The 18124-nt window shown below is 40.8% G+C and overlaps 1 long non-coding RNA gene across 1 annotated transcript in view; it reads left to right on the top strand.

Moving 5' to 3' along the window:
* Positions 1 to 18124, top strand: part of LOC141415538 (uncharacterized) — a 38993-nt gene that overhangs the window by 17380 nt on the left and 3489 nt on the right. Inside the window, exons 2-3 of the long non-coding RNA XR_012440508.1 lie at positions 5214 to 5317; positions 16881 to 17063. This is a non-coding gene — a long non-coding RNA (uncharacterized lncRNA). The remainder of the gene's footprint in view (positions 1 to 5213; positions 5318 to 16880; positions 17064 to 18124) is intronic.

Below are 18124 nucleotides of genomic sequence, written 5' to 3'. Positions count from 1 at the left end.
ATATATGTACAGAAGCACTGCAAGCTCACTGGGATGAGCTTATCAAGTCTCCTGTTGGTGATCACTCACTGAAATACCACACTAATTCCTTAGCTATTCCTCTAATCTGCTTATTGCTCCAAATATGCCTGAACTTCAGGTCAACAGAGCCACTAGCACTCTTTTCACTTGCACTGAAATCTTTTCACTGGCACTTCACACTTCAACTCAAATGTGATCCCTTTGGCAGTGGAATCAAACATTTGAATTTGTATGGTCTCCCTCTAGGTTAGTCAGTTTGTTATCAATTTGACTGAATACCTGAGAAAATAAACTTAAAAGGAGGAAAGGTTTATTTTGGCCATGGTTTGAGGCTTCAGTCTATGGTTGGTTGGCTCTGTTGTTTTGGGGACTTGTTGAGAGTACATCATAGTAGGGAATGTGTGCAGAACAAAGCTGCTCATCTCTTGGCAGCCAGGAAACAAAAAATAGAGGCAGAGGAGGGGCCTGGTGCCAAATACCTCCTGCAAGGGTATGTCCCCAATAACCTAACTTCCTCCCACATCCTAAATGTCCCATCACCTCCCAGTAGCACCTCAGGCTGACAACCAAGCCTTTAGCATGTAGGCCTTTGGGGAACATTTAATCCAAACTATACCCCTAACTATAGTGCCAGGAGGTTATGGCAGCTACTTGAGGAAAGACCATCACAGATTCTTGCTCTTTAAAACTTAAACTTCAGTACTTTTCATAAATATTTTTTAATGTATGAGGTATGAGTTTGACCAATTTCCAGAGAACTGAAGCAGGTTTATTCAAAACTGTTTCTCCTAGTACAAAGGTACCATCATGCCAGAGGTAAATATCTCCAAATAGGAGTGTATGTGTGTGTGTGTGTGTGTGTGTTGTGTGTATTGGGGTTGCTGGGGATCAAACCCAGGACCTCATGCATGCTAAGCAAGCACCCTACCATTAAGCTACACTTCCTGTCCTCTAAATAACATTTTATTACAAAAATGTTCTTCTATTTTTACAATGCTAGACATTGTCTAGTTTCACTTATAAGCCACTTCTACAACATTTATTCCCCTACTCCCTGGGTTGCAAGGGCTGGGAGGCTCAAAGAAGCTGTGACCTTGGCAGTGGTTTTCTTTAGCTTTTTGACACACAGTTGGATCACTGCTATAGCCTGACTTTGAGGTCTAGCCACAAGACCCTGGCTTCTTCTCTTTCAGTCCTTTCCATGGTTTTGCAGATAACCATGTTTGGTTACCTACTGTTTCCTGCATTACAACCCAAACTACACAATTATACTTTGGGGGAATTTTAGGGCGCTAAGCTTTTCTTTTAGCCAAAGTCACTGTCCCTTGTGAAGCTACATCCATACTGAGTGAAAGGACTACAAATCACTTATGGTTTCTGGATGAGACTTGGATTGCCTTACTGAGTGGGTATATATATATATATATATATACACACACATATATATGTATATATATATATTAGATATTGGCATTATTTAACATGTATGTGTGGGAAAGGGACTATGAGAAGATGCTGTTTATTGCTAAAAACAGACATTTGAGCTCAGGCATCCAGGCTCCTGCTTCAAGAGGCCTGGAAAGTATCTGGCTCTTTCTCTAGGCTTCAATAATGAAAGGTCATTTACCTTCCACTAAACTCTCATAACAGAGAATTCTCTCAATATAAGCAAGTTTTGAGATTCTAGGAACCCAGAAAGACTACAGGTTGGAACAGTGGCAGTTTGAGCAAGTGCTTGCTAAAAATGGAGTATCCACATGATCTCACGTTGCTTCATACAGCCTTGAGACATTTAAGCAGAAGTGCCATGTTCACTGGGGACCCAGGAGGACCCCACGGGTAGTGTATCCATTTTCTAGAGCTGCCATAACAAAATACTTCAGACAAAGTGGCTTAAACACAGATATTTATTTTCTCACAGTTCTGGAAGCTAGAAGTTCAAGATCAAGGTATTGGCAGGTTTGGTTTCTCGGTGGCCGCCCCCTCCTTAGCTTGTAGACGGCCATCTTCTTTTTTGTGTTTTCACATGGTCATGGTCATATCTGTTTCTTTTTTCTTTTTCTTGTTTATTAGCATTAATGAATTGTTCAAAGGGTTTTCATTGTGATATTTACATACATACACATAATGTACTTTGATCAAAATCACCCTCTCTATATTACTCTTTCTTAACCCTCCTCCCCACTCCTTCTAAACAGTTTTTAGTAGGTTTCATTGTGCTATTTTCCAACATATATATAATGTATTTTTATCATACTCACTCCCCTGTCCCCCTTTACATCCCCCGTCCCAACTCCCGCTGGTGTCCCTCCCCCAAATCATCCCCCTTTTACCATCATGTGCATGGCTGTTTCTTAATTTCTTCTTGTAGGACATCCATCAGGTTGAATTAGGGACCACTCTAACAGCCTTCTTCCAAATTAATTACCTCTTTAAAGGCCTATCTCAAACTGTAGCCACATTTTGAGGTACTGGGGGTTAGGGATTCAGCATATGAATTCTGGGGCAAAACAATTAGTCATATGTAAAATACAGTCACCCCATCTCAACAGCCCCCCCAATTTTTTGCGGGGGGAGGAACTGGGGTTTGAACTCAAGGCTTTGTAATTACAAAGCAGGCGCTCTACCACTTGAGTCACAACTCCAGTCTATTTTGCTCCGGTTATTTTAGAGATAGGATTTCACAAACTGTTTGCCTGGTCTGGCCTTGAACTGCAATCCTCCCAATCTCAGCCTCCCAAGTAGCTAGGGTTACAGGCATGAGCCACAGGTACCCAGCTAACAGCCCCCAAGTCTTAACTCATTCCAGCATCAACTCTCAATTCTCATCTAAATCAATGGTGAGTAGTTAAGCTCTTCTGTTATCCAAAGTCACTATCCCTGGAGGAGTTATATCCAGGGAGAGGACCAAAAGTCACTCATAATTCCTAGACTTGGATGCAACAGATAGACAAGACTTAGATTTTCTCATTGATGAGTACTTCAAGGTATGATTATTCATCCTCAGGCAAAATTCCTCTCCAGCCATAAACTTGTGAATCTAGACAAGTTTTGTGCTTCCAAAATACATCATGGGCCAGGTATAGGACAAACATTCTCATTTCAGAAGGGAGAAAATGGAAAGAAGTAAGAGATGAAGGGCCCAAAGCAAGTTCAAAACCTAATAGGGCAAATCCATTCTTCTTTGATGGCCACTCCAGGGCAGGACCACTAGAGTGGCAGTCCCATCCCTGTGGCCCTGGATGGCAGCTCTGCTCCTGAGGCCTTGGGGGATGGCCACCTGGCCCACTGAAATAGGGGAGGTGGCCCCGCCTTCTCACCTTAAGCAGGCAGCCTCATCCCTGGTCCCCCAAGCTTTGGAGGAAGTTGTACCCCTGCTGAACTCTGAAGCACCTTCAGGTACACTTTTTCCTTTTCCTTGAAGGATAATGCATGTTTACAGTCAGAAAGCCCTACTGCCTTGTAGAACCCCGTAAGCCTGACAGCCTTCCTTCATTCTGTCCTGTCCCTCAGTCCCAGCTTGCTTAACTCCATCTCTATCCTTGGCTTCTGCTGAGGTGGCTTACTAACTCTGTGGGCAGTTGACTTATGGAATGACTCCATCCATACCCTTGGTATTCTCTCCAGCACATATTTTCTCATTTTTGCAATAAGGATAGGCTAAGAATTTCCCAAATCTTCAAGCTCTGGGTCCCTTAAAAAAAAACCAAAAAAACTCCCTCTTCAATATATCTCTTTCCTCACAGCAAGGAGAAATCAGGCCACAACACTTGATTTAGAAATCTCATCAGTTAAATATCCCAGCTCATCACCAAAAGGTTCTACTTTTCATATGACCACATTCTTTGCCATTTTGTGACAAGCAATGTCCCACCACAGGTCCATATACTGGAGGCTTGGTTGCTAAGTGATGAACTTTGGGAAGTGACTGGATCTTGAGGGTTCTGACCACATCAATGGATTAATCCCTCAATGGATTTGTGATATGATGACATTATTGGGATGTGGTTAAAAAGTAGGAGGTGGAGACTCACTGGAGGAAGGAGGTCACTGGGAGTGTGCCCTGGAAAGACAGATCTTGTCCCCTGCCCCTTCCTCTTTCTCTTAGATTCATGTCCACCATGAGGTAGACAACTTTGCTCTTCTACATGCCCCCTGCCTCACCTTAGGCTCAGAAACAATGGAGCAAGCTGACCATGGGTGGAGACCTCTGAAACCACGAGTCAAACAAATCTTTCCTCTTTAAGGTCTAACACACCTTCCTGCAGTTTCCAAAACATTATCCCTCATTTCCATCTGAGGCCTCACCAGAATTTTAACATCCTGATCTCTACCAATAATCTCTAGGACACTAGTTTGTTTTTTTTTTTATAAAGCACCTAAAATTTCTCCCATCATCTGTCATTGCTCAGTTCAAAAGCTATGTCCATATATTCAAAGATTTGTTTCAGCAGCATATCAATTCTTAGTACCAAAATCCATATGAGTCTTCTAGGTTTGACATAACAAGGTATAACAGTCAGGGTAAAGGGTAACTTGAACAGCAGACATTTACTCTCTCATAGTTCTGGAGGCTGGAAGTCCAAGATCAAGTGCTGACAGAGTTGGTTTCCCCTGAGGAAAACCAACTCCTCACTCCTTGGCTTAGATGGCTGGCTGTCTTCTTTGTGTCTTCACATGGCTGTGTTTGTGTGTGTACATACTCGTGCTCTAACCTCTTCTTGTAGGACATCAGTTAGATTGGATTAGGTTCCACCTACATGACCCCATTTCAACTCAACCATCTCTTTATTTTTTGTGGTACTGGAGTTTGAACTTGGGGGCTCTCAACTTAATTTCTTCTTTTAAAGGTCCTGTTCTGACATTCTGGAGGCTAGGGTTTCAATACTTGATGAAGCTCATATGTGATATAGGGGTTGTGGTACACCCAGGCTGCTCAATGTCTTCAGCAGCATTTTAGGGTACTCTGAGCTCACTTAGGAATTCCTGATGTTCTCCCAACAACATGGACCCCCACATACAGCATATAGGAAGGGCTGGTACTGCATTGCTATAGTTTGGATCTGGAATGCCCCCAAGACCCATGCTTGATCCCCAGGCTGGTTATTATTACATAGTGGTGGAAACTTCAGGAGGTGGAGCCCAGTGGATGATTAGGTGTGTGTGTAACTACGGTCTTTTTTGCTTCCCAGTCATAAGGCAGCTTTGCTCTGCCTCTTGTTCTCCCCCATGAAGTGCTGCCTCCAGGTCCAACAACAATGTGGCCAATTAATCAGGGGTTGGAGCCTCCAAAACTGTGAGTCAAAACAAACCTTTCCTTTTCAAAAGTTGATTATCTCAGGTATTGCTGTAGGAATACATATTGGCTTCCTAGAATGAGCTATGAACGATATGAACTTCTATTTTTTGGAGGAGTTTGAGAAGGAGTGGTATTAAATCTTTTAATGTCCAGTAGAATTAATCAGTGAAGTCATATACATGGCTTTCAGCTTTTCTTTGTAACCAATTTTTTCTTTCTGTTTTTTTGGTGGAACTGGGCCTTGTGCTTGCTCTACCACTCGAGTCATACCTTTTATGCTTTTTGCTTTGGTTATTTTTGCCCAAGCTAGCAAGGACTGCAGTCCTCCCATTTATTTTTTATTAATTTAATTTAATTTATGTCATCTAAAACATATATTATTATAAACCAAATACCAAGTACTATTTTAAAACAAAGGTCATATATTCAGATATTGAATAATTTTTTTGAATTTCAGCCATAAATGCACACTGCATGAAAATTGCATTACTCAGAAATAGGGTCTACTTGCTCATTCACTTGTGTGTGCATTGAACGTTTCCTGTGGGTCAGATGGTGGACTGGGTGCTCAGCATGCAAAAGAGCCATGTTTTGGGATGATACATAATCTATGTGTTTATTCCTTTCTCTGCAATCTTTGTTTCTTCCATCACCCATCTTATTTTAGTTTATTTATTATCATATCATTGTTGTACTGATGGCACATTGTGACATTTACAAAAGTTCTTACATAGTTGAATCCACCCCCCTCATCATTCTCCTTTATTCTCCTCCCCGCATTCCTGGAATAGTTTCAGCAGGTCTCATTTTTCCATTTTCATACACGAGTACGTAATATTCCCACCACATTCGCCCTCCTACACCCTTTCCTTATTTCCTTATATCCCCCCTCCAGCTGGTACCAACCTCCCAGACGGGACCTGTTTTACCTTCCTGTTCTTCGTTTTTGAAAAAAGAGATTTTTGTTTAAGATAGCTATACAGGGAGTTTCCTTGTGACATTTATATAATATATATGACATTTATATTATATATATAATATATATATATGTATTATATTGGTTCATTCACTCTATTTTTCTATTTTAGTCCCCTTCTTATAGTGATTTCAACAGGTTTAGAATTAAAATTTCTATGTTCATTCTGGTATAGAAAGTCCATCAACCATATTCACCTTCTTAACTTCCTTCTTTTATTCTTTCCCTGTAAGTGACCTCCCCTTAGCGTGATCTATTTTTCATAATATTGCTGCATTTGCATAAGGTCTATATTCCACATATGAGAGAAAACATATGGCCTTTGGCCTTCTGAACCTGGCTAACTTCACTGAAGATGACATTCTCCAGTTCTATCCATTTACCTGCGAATGACAAAATTTCATTCTTTGTGGGTGAATAAAATTCCATTGTGTATAAATACCACATTTTCTTAATTCATTCATCAGTAGTGGGGCATCTTGGCTGTTTCCATAGCTTGGCTATTGTGACTAATGCTGCAATAAACATGGGTGTGCATGTGGCTTTGTTGTAACCTGAGTCACATTCCTTTGTGTATATCCCTAGGAGTGGGATTGCTGGATCTTATGGCAGATCTACTTTTCATTTTTTTGAGGAACCTCCATATTGTTTTCCGTAGTGGTTGTACTAGCTTACATTCCCACCAGCAGTGTATCAGGGTTCCTTTTTCTCCACATCCTTGCCAACATTTGTTGTTGTTGTGTTCTTTTTGTTTTTTTTTTTTTAAACGGGAAGCCTTTTATTTTTCTTTTTGGTGGGACTGGGGTTTGAACTCAGGGCTTCACACTCACAAAGCAGGCACTCTATGGCTTGAGCCACCCTTGTGTTCTTGATGCTAGCTATTCTAACAGGAGTGAGGTGGAATCTTAACATGGTTTTGATTTGCATTTCCTTTATGGCCAGGAATGCACAGCATTTCTTCATGTGTTTTTTAGCCATTTGGACTTCTTCCTTTGAAGAAGCTCTGTTCAGTTCATTTGCCCACTTCTTCAGTGGGTCATTTGGGCAATCCTCTTTTTATGCTTCTCTTGTAGCTGGGATGACAGGCACACACCACCATGCCCAGATTTTATCAGTTGAGACTGGGTCTCATGCTGGCTGGGCTGGTCTTAAACCACAGTCCTCTTGAACTCTGTCTCCTCAGTAGCTGGGATCTCAGGCGTAAGCTACTGTGCCTGGCCTGTTACAAGATTTTTTTCAAACAGACTTTATTTTTTAGAGCAACTTAAGTCTACAGCAGACTTGAGTGGCAAACTCATAGAGTTCCTGCACACATGTACAACTTCCCTGCTGTCAACATTCTGCACCACAGTACATTGCCATAATTAATGACCGTATATTGACAAATCATTACTTCCCAAACTCCACAGTTTACAGCACGGTTCACTCTTGGTGTTGTACATTATTGTGCTTGGACAAATATCATGTTTTCATAATAATGAATCATATGTAATGGTTTTACTGTCCTAAAAGTTTTCCGTGCTCCACAGTCATCCCTTCTTTCCCCACCAAGCCCTGACAAACGAGTCCTCTTTTTCTTCTTCCTTTTTAGCACTTAATAATATTCCATTGTCTAGATGTACCACAGTTTATGTGTTCACTCACCCACTGTCTTATTCTATTTTCTGTTGCTATAACTTAATAGCATAGACTGAGTAATTTATAAAGAACAGAGGTTTATCTATCCATTTTTTCATTGCCATCAACCACGATTTACAGTTCCTCTTGCTTCACATCCTTGACAGCACTTGGTGGGGGTAGTTAGTGCTCCAGAATTTTGCCTTTCTCCTGCTGCTCATTGTTTTAATTTGCGTTTTTCCTGATGACACGGCATTCATCATCTCTCATATGGTTATTTGCTATCTGTAGATTTTCTTTGGTGAAGTACCTTTTCAGGTCTGCTCAACTGAGTCATTCAGTTTTCATCTTGCTGTATTCTAAGCATATTTTAGATAACAGCCCTGTATTATATATGGTTTCGGTGACTATATTTCCCAATCTGTGATTGTTTTCTCATTTTCTTTTTCTTCTTTTTTAATTTTTTTAGCAGTACTGGGGTTTGAACTCCTAGCCTTATGCTTGCGAGGCAGTTGCTCTACCACTCGAGCTGCACCACCAGCCCTGTTTTTGTGTTGGGTATTTTCGAGATAGGGTCTTGTGAACTATTTTCTAGAGTTGGCTTTGAACCGTGATCCTCCTGATCTCTGCCTACTGAGTAACTAGGGTTATGGGTGGGAGCCACTGTCACTGGGCTCAGTTTTGCCTTTTGCATTGAGATTTATGTTCCGTTTTGAGTAAATTTTTGTGAAGAATGTAAGATCTTTTTTTTTTCTTTTTGGCATGTGGATTTTCCATTATACGGCCTTTGATTTTGTTCCTCTGTCAAAGCTCAGTTGAGTAGTGTGGTTCTGTTCCTGGATTCTCTGTGCTGTTTGTCTATTCTTTTGCCAGCACCACAGTCTCGATTAGTATGGCTTTACAGCATCGCATGAAGTTAGGAAGGACCAGTCCACTGACTTTGTTCTCTTCCAGTCAGGAGTTGGATATTCTCTTCATAGGAACTTTGCAGTCTGTTTGTAAATATCTGCAAAATAACTTGCTGTGGTTTTGACTGGGTTTGCACTGAATGTGTAAATCAAGTTAGAAGAAGTGACATTTTGACAATACTAAATATTTTCATTTGTGAACATGAGCTATCTCTGCATTTATTTAGTTCTCCTTTGATTATTGATCTCGTACATATTTTGTTAGGTTTATACCTATGAATACTATTTCTTTCTATCCCCTCTCCCTCCCTTCCTTCTTTCCTTCCTTCCTTCCTCTTTTCTGGTGGTACTGGGGTTTGAACTCAGGGCTTTGAGCTTGCTAGGCAGGCGCTCTACCACTTGAATGATCCAGGACTTAATTTTTGAGGGTGCTAACGTAAATGGTGTGATGTTTTTAATGTCAAATTGGTTCACTGCTAGTATGTAGACAAGCAACTTACTTTCGTATATTAACCTTATATCCTATAATCCTGCTATAACCACTTATTAGCTCTAGGTTTTATTTATTTTATTTTTTCTGTACTGAGGATTGAACTCAGGGCCTACACCTTGAGTCACTCCACCAGCCGTTTTTTGTGAAGGGTTTTTTTTGAGATTAAGTTTTCTCAAACTATTTGCCCAGGCTGGCTTTGAACCACGATCCTCCTCATCTCTGCCTCTTGAGTAGCTAGGATTACAGGTGTGAGCCACTGGCACCTGGCTTAGTTCTAGGTTTTGCTGCTGTTGATTTTTCAGATTTTCTACAGAGACAATGCACAGACAGTCTTATTTCTTCCTTCACAATCTGTATGCTTTTTTTTGGTCTTATTTCATTAAACTAGAACTTCAAGAACAACATTGAAGTGTTTACAAGGGGTTATCCATGCTGTGTTCCTGATCTTAGCAAGAGAACTCCAAGTTTCTTGCCATTAATTGTGATACCATTTGGGGGGGGTAGGAGGGGTAGGTGTTCAGAAAACTGAGGAAATTTCCCTCATTTCCACGTTTTCCTAATTTACTGAGATGGCATGACTTTTAACTTTACATCAAGAATGGGTATTGGATTTTGTCAAGTGCTTTTTCTCATCTATTGAATCTCTTAACAGATGATTTTTCTCCTTTATCTTGTTTATGTGACTGATTGTATTGACTGTCCAGTTTTGAGCCAGCCTTGTATACCTGGGATAAATACTCCTTGGTTGTGTCTATTTCTCTTTTTAAATGTTTTTGGATTTTATTTTCTAATATTTTGAAAGGCAGCTATGCTCACCACTATAGCACCAATACTATTTGCTAATATTTTTGAGGGTTTTGGCACCTTTTTTCATGAGAGATATTGGTCTATTTTCTACTCTTGCAATGTCTTTGGTTTTGGTATCAAGACAGTGCTCACTTCATAGAATGAGCTACACACAGAGTTTTCCTTCGCTTCTATCTTCTGGATGACACTGAGGAAAATCGATGATTTTTTTCTTTGTATGTTTAATATAATTGACCAGTAAACCCATTTGAGCCTGTTTTTTCATGTTTTGAAGGTTATTAACAATTGATTTAATTTTTTTGATATAGGCTTATTCAACATACTTATTTTATTTATAAGTATGTTGTTTAATCTCTAAGCCTATTTGATATAGGCTTATTGCCTATTTCTTATGTGAGTTTTGGCAGAATGTCTTTCAAGGAATGGGTCCATTTCATCTAGGTTATTGAATTTGTGGACACGGACTTGTATTTGTTCTTAGTATTCTTTTAATGTTTTGATGTCCCTATGATTTGCAGTGATGTTGCCTCTTGTTTCTAGTATTAGTACTATGACTTTTCTTTTTCTTTAATTAGCTGGGCTAGATGTTTATCCTCCACTCCTTTTAAATCTTTTCAAAGCTAGCTTTTGGTTTTACTTATTTCCTGTTTCTAATCTCACTGATTTCCATTCTAATTTTTATTTCTTTTTTTCTGCTCAGCTTAGATTTAATGTAGCTTTTTCTTAAACTTCCCTAAAGTGGAAGCTTAGATGATTCATTTTAGATCTTTATTATTTTCTAATACATGCATCCAATGCAATAAATTTCTAAGCACTGCCTTTGCTACCATCTACAAAATTTAAATTGCATTTTCACCTTCATTTACTTCAAAGTATTTCAAATTTTTTCTTGGGACTTCTTTTTTGATCGTGTGCTACTTAGAAGTATGTTGTTTAATCTCTAAGTATTTTGGGATTTTCCATCTATCTTTCCGTTACTGATTTCTGGTTTAATTCTATTATGGTCTAAGAGCATATATCATATGATTTCTTAAAATTTGTTAAGGTGTGTTTTATGGAGCAGAATTTGCTCTATCTTGGGGAACACTCCATGTGAGCTTGAAAAGAATGTGTACTCTGAAGTTGTATTGATGGTGCTGTTGAGCTCAACCATGTTCCTTCTGTCCACTTCTCATAAAGCAGTGAAGTCTCCAGTTATTACAGTGGGTTTGCTACTTTTCTTCACATTTCTAAGAGGTTTGGCCTCATGCATTTTCACAAAATGGATTGTTGTGTCTTCAGGAAAACTGAACCCTTCATTGGTATATATTTGCTCCTCTTTATCGCTGAATATGTTCCTTGCTCTTAAGTCTGCTGTCTAAAATTGATATAGCTAGAGCCACTGTTTTTGGTTAGTATAAGCATCGTGTATCTTTCTCCATCCCTTTACTTTTTGTGATTGTTGTTTGAGACAGGGTCTTGCTATGTAACTCAAATTGGTCTCAAAGTCATGATCCTCCTGCCTCAGCCTCCTGAGTTCTAGGGTTACAGGCATGTGCTCATCTGGCTCTATCCCTTTACTTTTAACTTTTATGTATCTTTAACTTTAAAGTAGGTTTCTGACAGAGGCCAATAGGAGAAGGGGACCAGGAACCAGAGGAAAGGTTAGTTCGAGAAGAATTCATTTAGAAGGTAACACCCACGCACAGGAAATTATTGTGAGTCAACTCCCTGTATAGCTATCCTTATCTCAACCAGCAAAAACCCTTGTTCCTTCCTATTATTGCTTATACTCTCTCTACAACAAAATTAGAAATAAGGGCAAAATAGTTTCTGCTGGGTATTGGGGGGGGAGAGGGAGGGAGCGGGGGAAAGGGGGAGAAATGACCCAAACATTGTATGCACATATGAATAAAATAAATAAAGAAATGCACAAAAAATTAAAGTAGGTTTCTTGTAGACAACATATAATTGGGTCTTGCTTTTTTTTTTACTCACTCTGACAATCTCTTAGTGTATTTATATACAGTTGATACATAGTTATATGTAGCTTGCTTAATGTCTACCGCTTGTTACTATTTTCTAGTTGTCCTTATTTGTTCCTACTTTGTTTTCTACTCCTTTTGTGTGTGGTTTTAATTGAACATTTTATTTGACTTAGTCCATTTGGACTGCTGTAATGAAATACCACAGACCAGATGGCTTTTAAACAACAGAATTTACTTCTCAGTCCTGGAAGCTGGGAAACAAAAATCAAGGTGCTGGCAGGCTTGGTGTTTTGTGAGAGCTCTCTTGGCTTATTCAGCTGTGTTTTTACTATAACTTCACATAGTAGAAGGTAAGAGTGAGGTTTCTAGGATCTTTTTTATAAGGATGCTTTACCAAGCATGAGGGTTCCACCCTTACAATCTAAACACCTCCCAAAGGCCCCACCTCCTGGTATCATTGTCTTGGAGGTTTGAATTTCAATATATGAATTTTGAGAGGATGCAACCATTCAGACAATAGCATTCTACCTCCAGGCCCTTAAAATTGATATCCACCTCACATGCAAAACATATTTATTCCACTTTGGTAGCCCCAAAACTCTTGGTACTGGGAGTTGAACTCAGGGCCTCATGTTTGCTAGGCAGGTGCTCTACCACTTGAGTCACTCCACTAGCCCATTTTATGTTGGGTATTTTTGATAGAGTCTCACTTTATGCTCAGTCCAGCCTGGACTACAATCCTCCCATTTTTCTTCCCCACAGCACCTTAGATGACAGGTACATGTCACTGTGCCCAGCCATTGGTTGAGATGGTGTCTGTGAACATTTTGCCTCAGGTTGGCCTCATATGGTGACCCTCCCAATCTCTGCCTCCCAAGTACCTAGAATTACAGGCATGAGTCACTGTGCCCAGTGCCCTCAAAACTCTTAAAGGCATTCTAGCATCAACGGAAAATTTTAAGTCCGGAGTAAACCAGATACAGATGAGACTAAAGGTATGATTTATTCTGAGGGAAACTGCTCTCTACTGTGATCAAACAGGTTCTTGCTTCCAAATTACCATGGTGGGATGGGCATAGGAGACACATTCTATGGAGAAATAGAAAAGAAAGGAGCGACAGGTCCCAAGTAGGTCTAAAACCTAACAGGACAAACATCAAATCTTAAGGCTCAAGAATCATCTTCGGCTCAACGCTGCCCTCCTAGCCCACTAGGGTGACAAATACTACCTTCAGGATGGCAGCCCCATCCCAAGGCAGTTTTGTACCTGGCCTTACCTCTGCAGTGGTTCTGCCTCTACAGCGACTCTGTGCCTGAGTCATAAACCTAAGGTTTCCCTGTAATCAATCACTGGTGTCCCTTATGGGCTGGACACCCAGTAGGGAAAGCCCTATCTCCGTGTGTCCACTGGACATGGGTCTAGTGGGGGCTCTCTGTGGTGGCCCTGCCCCTGCAGCGATCCTCTGCCAAGGCCTCATGGCTCTCCAGCACACCCCTTGAATTCAAGGTGAAGGCAGCTACACTTCCATAGCTTTGCTCTCTGGGCCTTTAATGGGAGGGGCAGCCACACTGATCTCCAAAATACTTTTGGGGTCATTCTACCATTGCTTTGGAAACTAGGTCCTGGCTTCTGTTTACAAATGACTCATTTCTTTCACCTGATGAATAATACCAGACTTGAGTTGGTTGATTCGTACTTAATCACCTCATCAAAAGGCAATTTGGCCACACCCTTGTTTTCTCCCAAACATATGCGCTCATTTCTTCCTGTATGGATAGGCTGAGGTTTTTTCTTTCTTTTTTTTTTTTGTTTGCTTTTATGCAACAGGGTCTTGCTATGTAGTCCAAGCTAGCCCTGTACTCATGATCCTCCCACCTCAGTCTCCTAAGTGCTGGAACTGTAAGTGTGTACCACCATGCTTTGCTCCAAAATTTAAAGATGTACTTCCCTTTTGATCAGTTATGTCTAAATCATCTCTTTTCTGTAGAACACTTTACTATAAATAAGCCAAAGGAACCAGCCTGCCTTTCCAACATTTTGCTTAGAAATAGCTTCAGATGCTGGGTGTAGTGGCTCAAGCCTTTTATCACAGCTACTTGTTAGGAAGAGAGTTGGAGGACCATGGCTTATCCCCAGGCAAAAAGTTAGCCGACACCATCAAGCCAGGTATAGTGGTGCACACCTGTGATCCCGACTGTGTGCAAGCCCTACATAGGAGGGGTACAGTCTGATTCCACATGAAAAATAACTAAAGCCAAAAGGAGGGATGGTGGAGGACTGGGGGTGTGGTTAAAGTGGTAGAGCACCTGCCTAGCAAGAGTGAGACCCTGTATTCAAACCTCAGATTAAAACAAAAAAAAAGCTTCAGCTAAATATTCAATTTCACCTTCCCTAAAACACTAGGACATAAACCCAACTCAGTCAAGTTCTTTGCCAGTTCATAAGATGGCCTTTCCTCAAGCTTCTAATAGAATATTCCTCATTTCCAACTGTGAATTCACTACTCTGATGGATCTTAGCATTATGGCTTTTTTTTTTTTTGGACATTCACTTCTTTCCTAATTAGAATGGAATGATGACTTCTCAGCTCCTTCTGTATCAGACCAGAATTCCTAGTGGAATATTTCTGATTACTGATTCAATTCTTTTGAATTGAATTCTTTTTACTGATTCATAGGTCTACTACTTATTTCTCGGACAGACTAGCTAAAGGTTTGTCTATTTACTTATTTACTTACTTATTTGGTAGTATTAGGGCTTGAACTCAGGGCCTTGTGCTTGCTAGGCAAGTGTGCTACCACTTGACACATCCTCCAGACCTTACCGCTTTGGTCTGTGCCACCATGCCCAGTTTTTTTTATTGGTTGAGATGGGGGGAGGGTCTCAAAAACTTTCTGCTGGGGTTGGCCTTGAACCAAGATCCTCCCAATCTCTGCCTCTAGAGTAGCTAGGGTTACGGGCATGAGCCACTCATTGGTGCCCCACCCCAATTTATCTTTTCAAGGAAGGAAACAATTCTTGGGTTGTGGACTTTTCTCTTCTGATTTTCATTTTACCCCTACTCTAATCCTTACTCATTCCTTCTCACTATTTATTTTGGATTTAAGTGATCCATTAGTTTTGGTGTGCAACTGCCCACTGTACTCTTAATATCCTCTGTGTTTCCCAATATCCTTGAAATTTTGAAAAATCCATAATGTCTCCATTTTCACCTTTAATACTTTGAGTTCACTCTTTCTCTGTTACCATATTAGTTATTTTTGCATCACTGTGACCACATTACCTGACAGATACAACTTAAAGGAAGAAAGATTTATCTTGGCTCATGGTTTCAGAGGTCAGCCCATCATGGCAGGAAGGGTGTGGTAGAGCAAAACAGTTCTTGGTGGGCAAGAAGCAAAGATCAGCAACAAGAAGGGGCCAGGGCAACATAGAGCTCAGAAGGACACGACCCCAACAACCTACTTATTTCCAGCAGGCCCTGTCTTCCACAGTTCTACCACCTCCCTAGTCTACTCATATTTTGAACCATCAAAGTGTTCAACTGGCCCTTATGATCTAATGTCTCTGAAATGCCCTCACAGACACACCCAGTGCTCTTTTCTTAATCCAGTCAACTTGACAATCAAAATTAACTATCAGTTACCTAAAGGTTTGCCATTTTTGCTCATCTTAAAACAAAACAAAAATCTTTGGATTTTGTTGACTTTTGCCACATACACCCCCACACTCCCTATTTCACTTATTTCCATTGCAATCTTTACTTTCCTACTCCTTACTTTGTTGGTTTGTTCCTTTTTCTAGTCTCTGAAGGTGGGATGTTATTGATTTCTGGAAGTGTATTGCTTCATTGCTACATATTCATGAGTTTTCCGGACTTCATTGATATTTCTAATTTTATTCCATTGTCATTGGAGAACATAATTTCTGCTATTCCAATCTTGCTAAATTTATTGAGACTTACTTTGTGGCCTTAACAATTTCTATCCTTAATGTTACACATACATTTAATAAGAATGTGTATTCTGCTGTTATTGCTGGGGTGCTCTACAGATATGTTAGATTTAGTTGGTTTATAGTCCTGTTCAGGTATTCTATTTCTTTTCTGATCTGTCTTGTTCTATCCCGTATGAAAGTGGGGTATTCAAATGTGTTGAATTACTTATTGTTGAATTACTTTGCCCTTAAATTCTGGCAGTTTTTCTTCATGTATTTTGGGGTTCTTTTGCTTGGTGTATATTATGTTTACAGTTGTTATATCTTCTTGGCAAATGGATTTTAATCATTATATAATTGTCCTCTGATTTCTCATAAAATTATCTTCAAGTCTATTTGGTCTGGTAGTAATAAAACTAACCCTGCTGTCTTTTGTTACTGATTTCATGAATGTTTTTTCCCATACTTTTAACTTGTTTGTGTCTTTGAATATAAAGGGAATTACCTCCAAACACACAGTTGAGTCATGATACGCTAAATGCAGTTTGGCAGGTAAATCTATGAACTTCCAGGTCTCTAAGGAATGCTTCATTTATTTGTACAGAAATAGGCGAAAGGGACCTGCACATACAGAGTCAGGGAATTATCCCTGGGAGAAGGAACGTGTGCAAGAGCACCAGGACTTCATCACTTGCTTCTTGTCTGGGTGTTGTCAGCATACACTTTTGTTTGCAGTCTCGATACTTCCCCAAAACCTTAAGGAAAACAATTCCCCCCTTTTTGAGAGTGAAATGAATAAAAGAGATCTTGGAGGTAGGGAGTGGAATACTTAATTCCTCTTGTTTCTCTTCACAGTAGGCCCAAGGAGGGAGGAGGACTTCATGGTGTGGCACTGCTTCTCCCTGCTTTCTAGGAAGGGAGCCCTCTTCACCCAGGGACTGGGTTCAAGGATGAACAAAGTGAACTCACATACAAGAAACTTCAACAAGTCATAACACACAGCCCTTTCCAGTTCCCCTGTTTGGATGTGGCTAGAAGGTCAGTGCACAGAGGCAGACCTGACATGGGACATCTATTGTAGGAGGCTCTGTGGGCAGAAAGCAATTCAGTCCCTCACCAGAGTTGGGAGACAGATCCCTGTAAATGTATGTGATGAAGTCAACACACCCCAAGAACTTCCAGGGGGCGGGGGTGGGTCAGGGAGCTTTACAGCTGCCAGTTACTCAGATGTGTTCACTGTGTGCAAATCTGGCCTGTACGTTAGGATGTGTGTACTTCTCTGGATGCCTTCATAAAAGTTGACTTAAAATTACACACCAATTCTCTCCTCCCCTCCCCAACCCCAAAGACAGAGGTCCAGCTCTGTGGCCTGGAGTCAAAGGTCTCAGTGATGGTAATGTCAGTCAGAACCAAATTACCAAAATCATCCAGTGAGCACCTGCTGCATGCTGGAAACCAAGGACATGATGAAGCTTCAAATAATTCTGAGAGAACTACTGCCTCCAACTTACAGATGGGGAAATTGAGGCTCATAGACACTAAGTCAATCAAGAAAAACCAGATTCCAAGCAATGGCTACTCAACACATAGTGTAGCTACCAGCCTGTGCTGTTGTTTTCAGTCCTAGTAACCTGAGGGCATGGAGATGACACCCTCTCAGAAGAGAAGGTCAAGTAGGTTTTTTAGCATGGGCTGCAGCCTCCTGCAGGGCTCCAGGACCCCACTCACTAAGGCTGTCACTCCACCCCTAGACTTAGAGCATGTGGTGTTTAAGGACACAGAATACAAGGGCACAGGCTCAGCATTTGGATGCCTGTGTGACTCAAACACACCCAGAACAGAAGTGAGCCAGGCCACAGCGAGCAGAACACACAGGCAGAGCAGAGGGTACAGGCAGAATCTCCTAGAAAGGGGACTGCTTCATGGGGCTCCGCTGCCTCATGTCTCCCTCCTCTCCAGGGGCCTCTCTCCAGATCAGCAGATGACTCTGTCCAACCTTTTCCAAGGGCCTGCTGAGACAGAAGGAATGGCTTAAACTCAAATAGGTCATGGCAGCTGCTGCTCTTAGAGGGATGGGACTGTCAGAGGGAGGAGGCTCC

Source organism: Castor canadensis, chromosome 13 (assembly GCF_047511655.1).
Source record: "Castor canadensis chromosome 13, mCasCan1.hap1v2, whole genome shotgun sequence".
Lineage (NCBI taxonomy): Eukaryota > Metazoa > Chordata > Mammalia > Rodentia > Castoridae > Castor > Castor canadensis.
Note: the sequence above shows the minus strand (reverse complement) of the source record. Positions and strands in the feature narration are given on the sequence as shown.